Consider the following 16,310-nt stretch of genomic DNA (forward strand, 5'->3'; position numbering starts at 1 on the left):
ATCTTCCGGAGGGACACCGGACCGTGAAATAACCAGGAATTGTGTTGATCCATGGAAATGGACAATGGCTACATTCTAATAGAATTATTGCTACGCAAATTAATGAGCATTTCCAAAATCACCCTTCGAGAGACAAGAAATCACGCCAAAAATTGACCTAAAAATCTATGTTTCTTCAACATCGATTCCTGGGAACCAGAATGGCCAAAGTGCAAAAATCTGTCCATAACGACATCCGTGGAATCCATACCTTCAATTTGATTCCAAAATATTGAGAATCGGTTCGAAAATGAACTTTTGGGAGCGAATTCAATTTGGGGTCATTTTTGACCCGCTAATGCACAATGTGTAACTTTTTTTTAATGCACTAGGAAGGTTAAAATAATTTTTGGTTGAAATTCGCTATTGTGTCATGTATACAACCTAATGTTCATATGATATTACGATTCTCATTGCACTAAGAGGTTTTACGTAGTTTACGTCGAGCGGTCGTGTCTTGTACACAACACTTCTAATTTTTTCCAGGCCATTATTGGTGGGAAAAAATTTCCTTTTTTTCTGCAGATTTTGGGATTTGCGTTTTCTACGCCGTTTTCAAAATGGGATTTGCGTTTTCTACGCCGTTTTCAAAATGGCTGGGATTCTTAAGAGCCGATTTTCTTGGAAGTTTTTTTCTGGTTTTGTGCTAAATATGCTTGCAGCGAGATCAACACTCTGAAAAACGCTTTCAGTATGTCATGGCACGCTTTGATCGCCGCTTCACTTCGCTTTGCTTATCTCCAACCTCTTCGCTTCGCTTCTCTTCACTCCCAGTTTGTCATCAGCCTAAGAGATTCCGTAGAGTTTACCTCTGAAATTCTTCATTCCTACAAGAATTCTCTGGGAAATTTATCCAGGAATTTCCCTAGAAATTCCTTCAGAATTTACTTTTCAGGAATTGGAAATGCCCTCACACTCTTGGAAATCTCTTGATAAACTCACCTGTGAAGTACTCCACCCAAGTAACATTTCAAAATTTATTCCGCTCTAAGAATGGTTTTCACGAACAATTTATAAGATCTAACAATAAAACCGAATCGTACACGGCAACCTCATGATGACCCCTATAACCATTGGCGTAACTACAGGGGGCTAGGGGGGGCTATAGCCCCACCTAGGATCTGGTTAGCCCCCCCTAGAAAAAATGTTACTTTGTATAAGTATTACGCATATCTAGTCCACTGATTATATACGGGGGTAAATGCAGAGTAAGGATTGTCTTCATTATCCAATTACTCTCTTCGAAACACTACAGCAATCTATTCGCTTAAGTTTTTGAACTTCGAGCAATTGTTATAAGGCTTGCTCACGACAAAATTTAGATCCCTCAAAACACGTTATAACTTGAACCGGTGCCAGCGAAAGTGGTACATAAACCATTTTTGTCGATTTTGTGTTTTTTACACCAACTGCTTCTGTGAGCAAAGGTCTAGTAAGGGAATAACGAAAAAGTTATTTTTGACAACTCAATCTGAAGAAATGCACTTTTTAATTTCTGGTATATATCACAATGGCCATTTTGTTGCCAGGAAAAGTGGTACATGTGCAGTTCTACCCACTAAAATCAGCTTATTGAAAAGAAAATTTGACAACATGAATGTTTCCGCAACAGATATTAACCCTATTTTTACTTTCAAAATGGTTTACTGCCGTTTAAAATAATTTTATAATTGTACATGTACCACTCTTACTGGCAACGATTTTCGGTTTCTGTTGCATTTTGTTTCCATTAATAGTGGTTCATGTGCATTTTGTTCCAACAAACTTGAAATTTGTCAAGAAACTCCGCGTTTTTCTCATTACTACCTTTAGGCACATTAGTCATAACACGTTGGTACAGTTGAGATGCAGAAAATTGCTAATTTGAATTTTATTTTCGAAGATTTTGGAAAAATGCGTCTCCTGAAAAATTTACTCAATGTAACATGTACCACTTTCGCTGGCACCGGTTCACTTATGAAATACCATTGGAAATACCTCATCAACAAATAAATTTAAAAATATATTATTTATTAGTATTACAAGTACTTAATGGATAATGACAATTCCTTGAGATTTTCAAGTTTTCCAGGGTTTTGTGAGTAATTGTTATTCAAATCGAGCGTATGATCTTAACCTTCCCAACTAATACCAATCCTAAAAGATGCAGCGCATTTTGATTATCACTGTAGGCTTCTTGAGAAAGGTTCGGTAGAACTATTAGATTTCAAGTAGAGGTAACTAAAAGTTGAATAAGAAAGAACTTTGTATTCTTTCGGATGGATTTTAGAAACTCCGCATACTGTTTAATTCTCTAAACTCCTATTGTCGCTGCAGCAATGAAACCAGTGAAAATGTCTCAGTAGGCGTGAAACAGACCTACTGAGAGAAAAGATTTAATTTGTTTTTTTTTTAACTAAATTGAAAATTAACGACCAATAAGTTGTATTGGGATGTAAACCTGATTTTTTTAAATCATCCTAGAAGTTATTCTAACAGAAAAGAAACATTGGTTTGTTGTGGTTAGATCGCCGTTTTAAAGCTCGTAGGAATTGTCAGGCCACTGAATTCAAAGCTGGCGAAAAGAGTTTAACTAACTAATTTATTCAATATTTAATTTATAATGTATTCTAGGTTCGAAGCAAATCAAAAATCCTTTAAAAATCAGGATCATGCTTCACATTCTATTTACGGTTAGCCCAGCACCTATGGTTTTCTGTACCTCATCATGATTTTAGAAATCCTACGAGATTTCTAGATTTTATAACAGGGCTGAGCGTCGATGAACATCATTTGAAATATTTAAGTCGTCCATTACATTGATATCTGGTAGACCAACAATATACATCAGTTGAATCGAGCGAAAATGGTAAACTTTCTGTGTTATGAGTGTTAAAATAGAAAAGTTTGAAAAAAGTTAGCCCCCCCTAGAATTTTGCATTAGTTACGCCAATGCCTATAAGAGTAAGATATTGCCAAGTGGCCCTCTCCAGATAACCACTATAAACCTATTATAAGAGCATTTAGAAACCCTTTTCAAACCACCCGCAAAAAAGGGAATTTGGCTGCGGCTGCAAACAAAACTTTGCAGAAAATAATAACAAAATGGATTGCTGATAAAAATTATGATGATGAAAACAAAATAATAGCTTTTTTTCAGATTGTTTTTTCGATTCAGTAATATTTAAAAGGAGTGCGCGTTCGATTTTATGAAATAAGGTTGAACACCACGCGCCGGCAATATAACGTGTTTCAGAGAAATAAAACGACAATTATTACCACAACGTCTAGGATGTCCACTAAATCGATTAGTACTTTTGCCCACATTATTATTAAATAGAATTGTTCTTATGAAAAAGTATGATACACGTTGAAAATGTCGTTAAATGATGAATTTCAGTGATATATTTCACTGACTGCGAAATGCTCATTCATTTTCAATATGGCCATCATGGAATTTGATCAGAAAATTTTTGATTTTATTAAACACCGTCATATACTCTTCGCAATGCAAATATTCGTATGGGGGTAATTCATTTGACCACATTATGACCAAAAATTGCAAATATTACGCTCTTCAACACAACCATAGATCTTTTTATATGGTCAATTGGCATTTGACGTTTGAAGCTTTTTTCAACAGATTTATGAAAGCTTTATTGATAGGAATAAGAACACCAATAAAACTGAGCAATTAGCTTGGTGATTGCTGTCATAAATCCGCAATAAGAATTAGATAAATCCAAGGAGCATGGAAATTGTTACTTGGGCAGGAATTCTCCCAGAAATTCCTTCAGGAATTTTTCCGAAAATTCATCCAATAATACTTTGCAAATTTCTTTAACAATTCTGTAGGCCGTAATTCCAGGGGTTCTGGAGTTTTCCAGGAATTGACCCAGAAATCCATCCAGGAAATCCTCTAGAAATTTTTCACGGGATTATCCCTAATTTCACATCAGGAATTAGTTCGGAAACTCCACCAAAAATTCATCCAGAAATTTCTCTGTGACACTCCTGAAGAAATTTTCCCCGAAAATTATAACAAGTGGCATTTTTGCTTGATTTGACAAAGTTTCTGAAGGAATTTTCAAAGCAATTTTTGAAAGACGTTATGAAGAGATTTTTGGAGATATTTGTACATAAAGGATTTTCTGATAATATTTTGGGTAAATTTTTTGAAAGTACTTTTAAGAAGAATTCCCACTTCTACCACGTAGGTATTCACTTCAAAGTAAATTGAGTTATATTGATTTCACTATTATTTAAAACTGTAAAATCAACGATTTTTTTTCTAAGAGACCCCAGGACCCCGAAGGTTTTAATAGAACAATGAATAAGAACTTGAAATCTGAAAACCTGACGAACTCTCAAAGAATTTTGTCGATCACAATGTGTACCCCTACTAACGTCGCACAGTGGGATGGTTTTGAAAAAAGTGGGACATCGGTATTATCAGCGAAACTATTGATTGGAGATTTTTGATGTCTTCTGGAGAGTTTCTACATTTTTAGAGCACTTTATTTTAGGAGTAAGAAAAATTGTGTTAAAAGGGTGCACCCCGAGAAAAAAAATATTTTTTTAAATTTTTTTTGCTAAAATTTGTTGTATTGTATGGAACATCATAGAAATTAGTATTTCAAGACACTTTGTCGAAGACACCAACTTTCCATCTCTAAAGAGGACAGTGCTCTGGGGATGCGCGGTTGGTAATCCATTAATTTTGATTCTTTAGCTTTAACTCTTTTATTTTAATTTTCACGTTTTTCAATTGTTCTACAAAGTTGTAGGTGCTTCGAAAAAAATATTTTGTCGTAAAAGAGTGTAAATTGCGATCCCTTCATTTTAAGGAGCTATATCAGATTTTATAGTTTTTCAACACTATTTTTAAACGGGTATACCTTTCAGGGTAGCAGGTTGTAGCAGCTGTTATTTATGTCGTTCGCTTCAGTAAGTCTTGCCCTTTTGTTACATATATAAATCTTAGGTGGATATTAGTGAATTCATAAAAATATTCCGTAGAACGCACCTCAGTTTTTTGATCCATTATTTTATTTCTCCGTGCATAATTTAGTTATCATTATTTTTTTCCTCGTCAATTTTTTCCTGTATGCTGTCTGCTTGTTCAGGTACGGCGTTGTTATTTTGGAAAATTTGAAATGTTATTCGAAAACGAGCCTTTTTGGTGTGGTCTAGAGCGTATTTATTTCTGGGGGTGCAGAGACAAATATCCTAAATTATTTATGCATTTTAGAAACAGACATTTTTGGATACTTATCGAAGATACAAAATCTCAATATTCAGGTGAAGGAAATTTTAGTGGTGAAAGCTGATACTCCTTTAAAATTATTTTGTTTTACCTCATTTATTTAATTTTTTGTTCATTTTTTCAATGTGGAAGAAACATTTTATCATAGAAGAGAGTAAATCGCTACTTCATTGTGAGGAGCCATACCAGTTTGCTCTTTCAAGACATATTTTTTTCCGGTTGGCACTTCTATGACAATATGTTTTTTTTAGGCACCTACTATTTTGTAGAAGATAAAATGCAAAAAAAAACAAAATAAAAAGTTACAACAAGTAAAAAAAAAACAAAATGTTTTTTTTGCAATTTTTATATGTTCAAAATTTTATATGTACAAAATAGTAGTTCGAAGCACAAACGTTTTTTTTATTTTATTTTTATATTCTACAAAATAGTAGGTGCTTCGAAAAAAAACATATTGTCATAGAAGTGCCAACCGAAAAAAACATGTCTTGAAAGAGCAAACTGGTATGGCTCCTCACAATGAAAAGGTAGCGATTTACTCTCTTCTATGACAAAATGTTTCGTCCACATTGAAAAAATGAACAAAACATTAAATAAACGAGGTAAAACAAAATAATTTTAAGGGGGTATCAGCTTTGCACCACTATAATTTCCTACGCCTGAATATTGAGATATTGTATCTTCGATAAAGTATCTAAAAATGTCTGTTTCTAAAATGCATCTACACAAGATAAATAATTTTAGGATTTTTTTCTCGGGGTGCACCCCTAGACATAAATACACACTCTGGACCACACCAAAAGGCTCGTTTTCGAATAACAATAACAGACAGAGTTGCTGAAGCTAATGATATAAATAACAGCTGCTACAACCTGCTACCCTGGAAGGTATACCCGTTTAAAAATAGTGTTGAAAAACTATAAAATCTGATATAGCTACTTAAAATGAAGAGATAGCGATTTGCACTCTTTCACGTCAAAATATTTTTTCGAAGCACCTACAACTTTGAAAAACGTGAAAATTAAAATAAAAAAGTTAAAGCTAAAAAATCAATTTTAATTGGTTACTAACCTCGCATCCCCATAACTTTGTCCACTTCAGAGATGGAAAGTTGGTGTCTTCGACAAAGTGTCTTGAAATAGTAATTTCTACGATGTTTCCATAGAATACAACAAATTTTAGCAACAAAATAAAAAAATTTCTCAGGGTGCACCCTTTTAACACAATATTTCTTACTCCTAAAATAAAGTGCTCTAAAAATATAGACACTTCCAAAAGACATTAAAATCTCCAATCAATAGTTTCACCGATAATACCTGATGTCCCACTTTTTTTAAAACCACCCACCGTGCGTCGCTGCCATCGATTGCAAAAGACATGGTGCCGCCACACCACCGCCGTTGAGAAAAAATGATCTATTACGCCGCCGTTGACACAATTTCAAAGGGCGAACAGGTATCCTACCAACCCGCACACTTTTCTTTAAACATAACTAGAAGCAACAATGTTTTAGGTCGGCACTTACTATTTCTGTGTCCTGTAAATTTAGCAACATGATGGTTCAAATGTTTCACTAAAGCAAACCGTGATTATAATTTTTGACCTTTGTTAATTAATTGTTTAGCACTTTATTGGTTTGTTTCCACTATGATTGAAATGCAAGTGATCTACGCTGTTCACAGTCTTTCAATGACTGATTCAGTTTTGGACCAACATTTAGTTTAAACCCGCGATAGACTTCGCCCGGTGACTGGATGTTCTTTTCTTTACACGTCGGCCATATGAATTCATGGTTTAGGTGGTAGTTCGTGGGCACTTCTTGAGTGTTGATAATTGTTAGATCGTGATCACCTTTGTGTGATACTTCCTGTTTCGATTTTTCATTTCCCGTTTTTCTTCACTTGTTTATGATTTCTGGCTTACAGTGGTTCTCAAGAAATTATGGACTGCAGAAGAATTTAATTCAGAATTTCTATTCAAACAAACTGTCGATTTTTAACGGGGATTCACGAAGATTCATGAATATGCTCATTTACAGCACATTTTTTTTATTTTCTATAAAGAAAAAATCAGTTGACAACCAAAATCTTCATAAAATTGAAATTTATTGTACGGATGTTAATGAAAACATCAATTTAAATTTTCGAAGCACATTAATGGTACGCCATGCTAATCATGTTTTCACACGCAATACATCCCTAAATAATACGATTCCGATAAAACCCGATAAAACCCGGATTCTTTGGCGTGGGTACAATTGAATACAAATGAACAATATTCTTCATAAGGGGATATTTTTTGCAAAGAATAGTGTAATAACTGTCTTTTACTAACTGATTTTTCTTCTGCACGCTAGCAACAAACATAAAATCGAAGCCCATCAAAACAATCAAACAAGCACAATATTGAACTTTGATGCTACAGTTTCCATCCGGGAGATCTTAATTAACATTCCGCAGCGATTTTTGAAGTATTCAAACTTTCATTAAACAAAAACATTTTCATTAGCTTTCAAGTTTCGAACCGGTGCTAGACTGGGTTATCGCATAATAATACTGCAATGCTTCTAATAATGGAAAGCACAAACAGTTGAAAACGTGACATTTGTCGCACTCGTATGCACTCTTGCCAAAATCATTGAGATCAATGCCAATAAAACCGATTGCCTATCGTTCTGAGTTCATTTGTCATCTAGACGTTGCCAAAGTAATTACTCACAAAATGCGTTTCTCGTTGCAAATTTTCTCCATATGTTTACTGATAATGCCGCTCGCGTCGCAGTGTTGTGGCACCGGTAACGAAACGGAACCCTCGCCGGCATCTCTTGAAGCGCATTCCCGAGAAAAACGCTTGCTTACCTTTGCCATCAGTGGAGGGGTGCTAAAAGTTGTGGCGGGTTCCGTCTATCCAGTGGTTTTCAATCACAAACTGAGGAGAAGTCTGAACGGGGCAATCAACCTGCAGGCGAATTATCGCATCCTGGCCGATATTATTTGGCCGGTACTGAGGACATTTTTACAAATCGTAAGGCGAACAAGGATTACACGGATGATAAAGAAGTGCGCAGCTTTATCGCGTATTGGAAAGCGGATGGTCGACAATATGGGAATGAAAGGCAAAGATCGTTCGTTGAGGGACGATCTGCGATCTGGCGGAGACCCCACTGTCCCATAATGGAATGATTGGTGAACTGATTGATTTGGTATTTACGTGAGTATTCCTGGGAATGTGAATAGCTCGTAATGTTTGGTTGTTATCGTCAATTCAATTCGATTTTAGGCCAAGTGCTACGGATAAACTTGATGAGGAATACTTGGAGGCTCGAAAGTATGGATTGAACGGAGTAAAGTGTTCAGCAGCATTTAAAACTTGTCCATATGGGCATAGTTTACTGGATGCAATCAGTACTGTTGTGCTTCCACTGGTTTTCTTTAAATGATCTTGTATGAATACCAACGGACTACTGACATGACGGCAATTTGGAAAATATAAATGGGATGCACGAATTAATCGTTTCTTTCGTAATGGAAAATGTTAAGGTCGATGGTTTGTGAAGATTGACCGTTTCTATACAAACTTACATAGTGGATTCACGTCACAAAATCAAACCGATTACACTAGCTTATTTTTTTCTGAACATATCAGTGTTTTCGATCTTTCATTTCCTAAACTATTTTTCATCTCAAATCCGTTCACTTCGATTGCAATTTTTATAAATGAATAATACATTTTTTTAGAGCGTCCATTAATCAGAAATGTTTGATCAGCGGTTCCAAGCTTAGAAATTCACATTTTGAATATTCGGTGCATCTGTCGAATAGATGGTAATTTAATCGCTATTGGTTGGTGCCAATACACCCTAGCCCAAAATTCGGCAACCATTGGATAGTGGTTTGAGTTGGGCTCCTGGTAAACGGCTAACTGGGTCACCCATATTGGTGCTACAGATGTCGAGCGTTGCGTGGGCCCCAGACCGTGTCACCCGGTGGGACTGCCAGGGCTCAGGATGGATAATAAACTGCCCCTATCGCCGAGTGCGTTGGACTGCAGGGGTACCCCATGCCGCTATCTCACAATATAGACAGTCCTCATTCAGTATGGTGTTCACCCCGTCCTGCAACAGGGTGGCACCACTTGTCTACCAAGCCGGAGGCGACCCTTGGTTGGTGGCTCCTATGCCGCTCCTACCTCAGCTACGAGGCAGACCCTTTCATGTCTCCTGAGGTGCCGCAGAACCATCAACCCCCCGACACGCCTGCCAGTCATAGCGAGACTTTCGTGTCCCCTACCTCTGAGGTGTCGCAGAGGTATTTGCCCCCCGACACTCATGCCAGCTAGGCAGTCACTCTGACCGCACGTACCATGCGAGTCTAACTTGTGTGCTCGCTCATACATTCAGTCCCTATCGCTTGCACCACTTGTGCACCACTCTCTTGACATTCAGTCTCTCACTCAGTAGGGGTTGTAATACCCCATCTCCCATTTGTATCCACTCTGTGCACCTCCTGTACATCGTTTAGGCGTGGAACGCGTGCCTAACACTCACCTACTCGGACTTTGATACTGCCAACAGGGTGTCGGACGGGTACTTTGCAGGCAGTACCCCTCTATTGATATTTCGAAGCCCAGATAGTCCTCAATCAGTGTGGTTGTCTCCCCATCCTGCAACGTAGTGGCACCACTTACCTTACATGTCTCCAATATTTGAGGTGCCGTAGAAGCACCCCCGGCGATTTGGCCGGATTTACACCGTTACGCAGTACTTCCGAGTATCCATATCCCAACGTTACGGGAGTTTGTCCGATCCAATCTCACCAGCTTTAAATTTGGAATGATTGTCCTTACCTCGGGGATCAGGTGGGTCACCACCTTGAAGCAATTTTTAATAACGAAAATTCCTAGAGTGTGGATCTGGTTGAAATGTGATTCATATCTTTGTAGACTTGCCGAAGGTTTGCCGAATATTGGAGCCGGCAGCTACTGGGTGCGAGATCCTCCGGGTACGAATGGCCGGAATGTTTCGATCATCAAGCGGTGGAAGAGAGTTCTGTTTTGAACGGTTCTTGATAGAGGTCTTCTTGCGGATTCCACAGAACTTCCCACGCTTCGGGCAGGCCTTCAAGGTGGCCCAGTCCGCATCGGCTGCATCGAGCATTTATAAAACAGGACACTAAGTCCCTTGACCGAACCGTGACGGTAACGACTTATTGCATTGGATTCTACCTAATCCATTCGATGACGATGCTATTAATGACATTATCATCTTAAAGCTCTTGAAGTCATTGAACCGTGCTCGAAGTGCACAAAGTACAGTTGGTCACGATAGGTCCGGGATGTGTCATGCCGAGTGATTTTGAAAATTTTGGATGGCTTGATACGGCTCTCCACCAGAGCTCCCTTCAAGTCATTCACGTTTACGCTGTTGAACCCACGCAACACGACTGTGAGTGGAATGCTGCGAAGAGGAACATCGTGCTTTTAGTACTGATACAGCTTTGGGTTCAGGAACTCCAGTAACTTATCGTGATGAGACCCTTCCCCCCTTTGTCCACAACCTTCTACACAATCAGTGTTGGTAGAATCAAACTCAAATCTCAATAATCGAGGCTTCATGCACGAGCCAACTCGCTTGCGATTATGTAGGGAGAGCATCGGGCTTGAGTTTCTCGGACAGAATCGCATCACCTTGCTCTCTCGCCGAAAAATGATTCCACTTTAAAAAGCATCAAAATGTAATCCAGGCGAATATTTTGTTTACATATGGATTTATTAGCCACTGTTTTAAGCGAAAAAAGTAAATTCAATGATCCAAATCACGATTCGAATCATGAGCGTTTCTCTGGGCCATGATTTTGATGGCATTTGACTCACGCATGATGTGAATCGCCGATGAGATGTGAGAATTTGAGATTTTACCAACACTGCTGACACAATTTCGGCTGGTCAGAACATTTGTAGAAACGTCACATGAAAATAAATCCATGGCTGCTGACGCACAGCCTACTTGAAACTCTGATTGCAATATACGACGTCGTTTGGCACAAAATGAATACAGTACCAGGTGCTCCAATCTTCCAAGCAAGATGAATACACAGCTAGGTGTTTCAACCTGCCCAGTTTATGGAAGAGAAGAAGGCGGGGATGAAAAATTCATTTTCGGTGCAAAACATAAACAAACCGGCTGGCTCTCCCATACTAAAATCCAAGATGACTGAATCGTGAATTTAGCAGATTGGCACACCTAGTGGTGTATTCATCTTGGTTTGGCAGTGTTCAACCTGCAAGTAATGCTCATCCTGCAAGTAATTGCCTTCGTAGATTTGGTCAGGAAGACAAATATCAATAAATGCCTATAATAGGATGGCTCAGATTAATATGGAAAAAAATAATTTCAACATTTTCTAACGGGTCGCCCTCTTAATCGGTGGTAAACTCATTAGAAGTTTATTTCTGCACATCGCCACAGCTGATTGACAGTTAACCGAATTTGCGCCATTACCAACTGCTCGACGAATCATCAAACCATTGTCGGGACGCACAATGGCGGAAACCCGGACAAAACCTCCAATTTTTGTTCGTTTTGTTTCATAAAGCTAGCATTTTTTTTAATTTCACACATATAGGGTAAAATGACCTATTATGGAGGGCTTAAGCGCCGCATCGAAACAAAATTAATTTCAAAAATTCTTTAAAAATTAACTGTTTATCTTTTTCCATATTGCAGTAGTCGAATATGATGCTGGTTCACTCTAATTTCGTAAATATTACGTCAATTGTGCTAACTTATGTTGTTTTTATTTTATCGCAATAAAAACAAAATACCGCAATAATAGGCCGCAGTTGCCTATTGTTGCGGTATTTTAAAGGTCAGTCCTATTGTTGCGGTATTGCCTGTATTTCTTATGGCGTGCGATACCACAACAATAGGACCTTAGCACTACCGCAATAATAGGCTCAAAGGACGCAATTTTTTAATGGAAAACGTTGATTTTACATCATTCTGAACGAAATTTTGTCAAACCAAAGGTGTTCTAGTGGTTAATTCGAAGAGTTTTAGCGGATCCATAATTGTTTTTGATGTTATTATATCCAGGATGGGCTATTTAAACACTACCGCAACATTAGGACATACCACAACGATAGGACGTTTTACCCTACTAAGTATTGTAAAAAAAAATTCGACTATTTTTTCTCGGAAAAGATTTGGAGCTATATGGTGTATTAAAACCTATTTTTGTCTTCTTCCCGGTGGTTAGCGTGGATATTGTGCCTAGCTGCACCAAAGCTGGAAATTGACTATTGCAATGTTAGAATGAGGACGCTGGTACTGCTTCTGACCTTAAGGCATGGGCGTCCAGAAGTACTTGAGTAGCACATTATATGAAAAAAATCAGGATTTTTATTGAACGAAAATGGCAATTCACTAGCAATTGTTTATCTATCTATCTACCCAAGTAACAATTGTGGTTGTATCAGAGTTTTATAGCGTTCTTCAAAACCTAATCTTAAAACCTTCCATGCAGTCCTCGCAGTTTCCACAACCTCCTGTAGACTTCTATATAACCATGTTACAGCCAGTTGGCCCAGTTTTAATGCAATCATTAAAACCTGATATGCGTTCCAGTTCAGAACCAATGGTTTTATAATATACTTAAAGTCTCACATAAAACATGCAACATAAAACCTCCTCCAGACTTGGTGGTTTTGAGAACCACTATATAACCATGATACAACCACTTCATGACTATGATACAACAAATAAGCCGATAATTAGACAGTTGTCAACTCTCAGGTTGATTATTTGTTTATTGTTTGTACTCGAATAAAAATATGTTTTTCTTCCTGCAATACATGGATTACATGTCAACAACAAAAATATAAGAATTATTATCAGCCATGTTCAATAAAAGTTCATATCTGGCTTTTAGTGTTCTATGCATGTTTGAAGGCATGCCAGGGATTTTTCATGGTGAAACCATGATAAATAATCAGTATTTTAACAATGCGCTTCTTTAATTTGTTATTATTTAGAATTTTTCAAGTTTAATTAATTGCCTTAGTAAATTACTTTCGAAATAATTTCAATGAATAACCACTTTATTTGATCAAATATACAAAGCATTATTCTCAAAACTTATAAGGATGACCAATTTTACCGTTTAAAAGGTGAAACATAAATGTGCATGAAATTTCGATTATGATATTCATTATTTTTTTCAATTGGCCGACATTTTTTCGAATAAAACTTTGATTACATAAAATATACCTCTATATAACCATTACTCCTGCACTGGCCCTATCTTGGCATTTTAAACAACAAAAGGTTTTATCTTGACCTTTCTCAAGACCATGTTACGACTAGCAAGTTTTATCTTGGTCAAACTAAAAGCTTGGTGGTTTTATATATATATTGACAACATGACAACGTAGACAGATATAAAAAATCACAAACAATCTTTTTTAAAAGTAAGTATTTCAATTAAATAGCATATAGTGACAATTGTTAAATGGTATATTTTGTACCATTAAAGTGTTTTACTCGTGTTAAATTGGCAAAGCATGTATGGATTAAATACATATTTTCATTTCCCTCATCTGCAAATACAGTTTGAACATTTTTTCGACGACTTAAATAAGGAAGGGAACTGCTCCTGGATTTCATCTCATGGCTCCGATGTTCATCCCATTAAAAGCAGAGCAATGGAAAGGTATTAGATTTGTGTTTTTTTTTTCAGCAGAAGTACGCATGTTGACAAAAAAGCGACGAAATTGGTGCCGTATTTCTTTGCTTCCCGATAAGATGAATGTGTGTTTAGTTAGTGAGATGGAGATCGGAACAGTTCTCCTACATAATTCACGACATAGAAAAAACTGTTAATCTTTCTTTTTTTTTTCGACTGAAATCGAAATGAAAAGACTTCCGTGGGTCAAACAATTTGTGCTGTATTTGAAATTTGGTTTCTACATAGAAATATATCTCCATAGTAGTAGTTTAAAGCTTCGTATTCCTATGCAGGTCTTCTTCAGGATTAAAGGTTATATGTAGGTTTTATACAGGACTCTGCAAAGCTTGGCAGCTTTTATAAGTCTTGTTCAAAACCAACATATAACTTAACTGCTGGCTTTATATCAGTTCCATTTTTTAGTTCTGAGGAGGAACACAGGAGCATTATAAAACCTAAAGAGCTGAGGTTTTATATTGGAATTCAAAACGAAGTTCTCAAGTACTCTTGCGGATCTAATTTAAAGGCAACTATATAAAACCAAAATAAAACTTTAAGAATTTCTACATGCCGTAATAAAACCTCTATAAAACTAGCATAAATCTTCGAAGCATTGCGATTGTTACTTGGGTATCTATCTATCTATATATATAAAACTCAATGTTTGTATGTTTGTATGTATGTTTGTATGTATGTTCCAGCATAACTTCTGAACCCATTTACCGATTTTAACCAAATTTGGAACACACATTCTTTATCTTGAGGAGACGACGATAGGGGGGTTAGGCATGCTCTTTGGAAAAGGGGGAGGGTGTGGGGGGAGGGGTATTGCTTAGTTATCGGTAAACTCAGTGTAAATTCTGAACCCCTTGGCCGATTTCAACCAAATTTAGAACACAAATTCTTTATCTTAAGGAGGGGACGGATCGAGCATGCATTTTGGAAAAGGGGGAGGGTATGGGGGGAGGGGTATTGCTTAATTATCGATCTACGCAGTTTAAATTCTGAACCCCTTGGCCGAATTCGACCAAATTCGGAACACAAATTCCTTATCTTAAAAAGGGGACGATAGGGGGTTAAGCATGCTCTTTGGAATAGGGGGGAGGGGTATTGCTTAGTTATCGATCAACTCAGTGTAAATTCTGAACCCTTTGGCCGATTTCAACTAAATTTTGAACACAAATCCTTTATCTTAAGGGGGGGACGGGTCGAGCATGCATTTTGGAAAAGGGGAAGGGTATGGGGGGAGGGGTATTGCTTAATTATCGATCTACGCAGTTTAAATTCTGAACCCCTTGGCCGAATTCGACCAAATTTGGAGCACAAATTCCTTATCTTAAAAAGGGGACGATAGGGGGTTAAGCATGCTCTTTGGAAAAGGGGGAGGGTGTGGGGGGAGGGGTATTGCTTAGTTATCGATCAACGCAGTGTAAACTCTGAACCCCTTGGCCGATTTCAACCGAATTTGAAACACAAATTCTTTATCTTACAGAGGGAACGATAGGGGGTTAAGCGTGCTCTTTGGAAAAGGAGGAGGGTATGGGGGGAGGGGTATTGCTTAACTATTGATCAACGCAGTTTAAATTCTGAACCCCTTGGCCGATTTCGACCAAATTTGGAACACAATTTCCTTCTCTTAAGAAGGGGACGATCGGGGGTTAAGCATGCTCTTTGGAAAAGGGAAGGGGTGTGGGGGAGGGGTATTTCTTAGTTATCGGTCAGCTCAGTGTAAATTCTGAACCCCTTGGCCGATTTCGACCAAATTTGGAACACAATTTCCTTCTCTTAAGAAGGGGACGATCGGGGGTTAAGCATGCTCTTTGGAAAAGGGAAGAGGTGTGGGGGAGGGGTATTTCTTAGTTATCGGTCAGCTCAGTGTAAATTCTGAACCCCTTGGCCGATTTCAACCGAATTTGAAACACAAACCCTTTATCGTACAGAGGGAACGATAGGGAGGTTAAGTATGCTCTTTGAAAAAGGGGAGGGTATGGGGGGATGGGTATTGCTTAATTATCGATCAACGCAGTGTAAACTCTGAACCCCTTGGCCGATTTCGACCAAATTTGGAACACAAATTCTTTATCTTAAGAAGGAGACGATAGGGGGTTAGGCATGCTCTTTGGAAAAGAGGGAGGGTGTGGGAGGAGGGGTGTTCTTTACAAAAGAAGGAGGGTATGGGGGGAGGGGTATTGTTTAGCAGTCGATCAACTCAATGTAAATCCTGAGCCTCATGACCGATTTGAACCAAATTTGTATCAAATATTGTCTGTCCTAAGGAAGCGATTTTAGTGGATGTGGTTAAG

At 37.8% G+C, this 16,310-nt stretch overlaps 1 protein-coding gene and 1 pseudogene across 1 annotated transcript in view; both read left to right on the forward strand.

The window, feature by feature from the left end:
* The window catches only part of LOC134227334 (uncharacterized), a 125,592-nt gene that overhangs the window by 69,296 nt on the left and 39,986 nt on the right, over nt 1–16,310 (forward strand). The window lies entirely within an intron of this gene.
* LOC134221403 (uncharacterized) lies at nt 8,006–8,723 on the forward strand (annotated as a pseudogene).

The sequence above is a fragment of the Armigeres subalbatus genome, chromosome 3 (genome assembly GCF_024139115.2).
Source record: "Armigeres subalbatus isolate Guangzhou_Male chromosome 3, GZ_Asu_2, whole genome shotgun sequence".
In the NCBI taxonomy this organism is placed as follows: Eukaryota; Metazoa; Arthropoda; class Insecta; order Diptera; family Culicidae; genus Armigeres; species Armigeres subalbatus.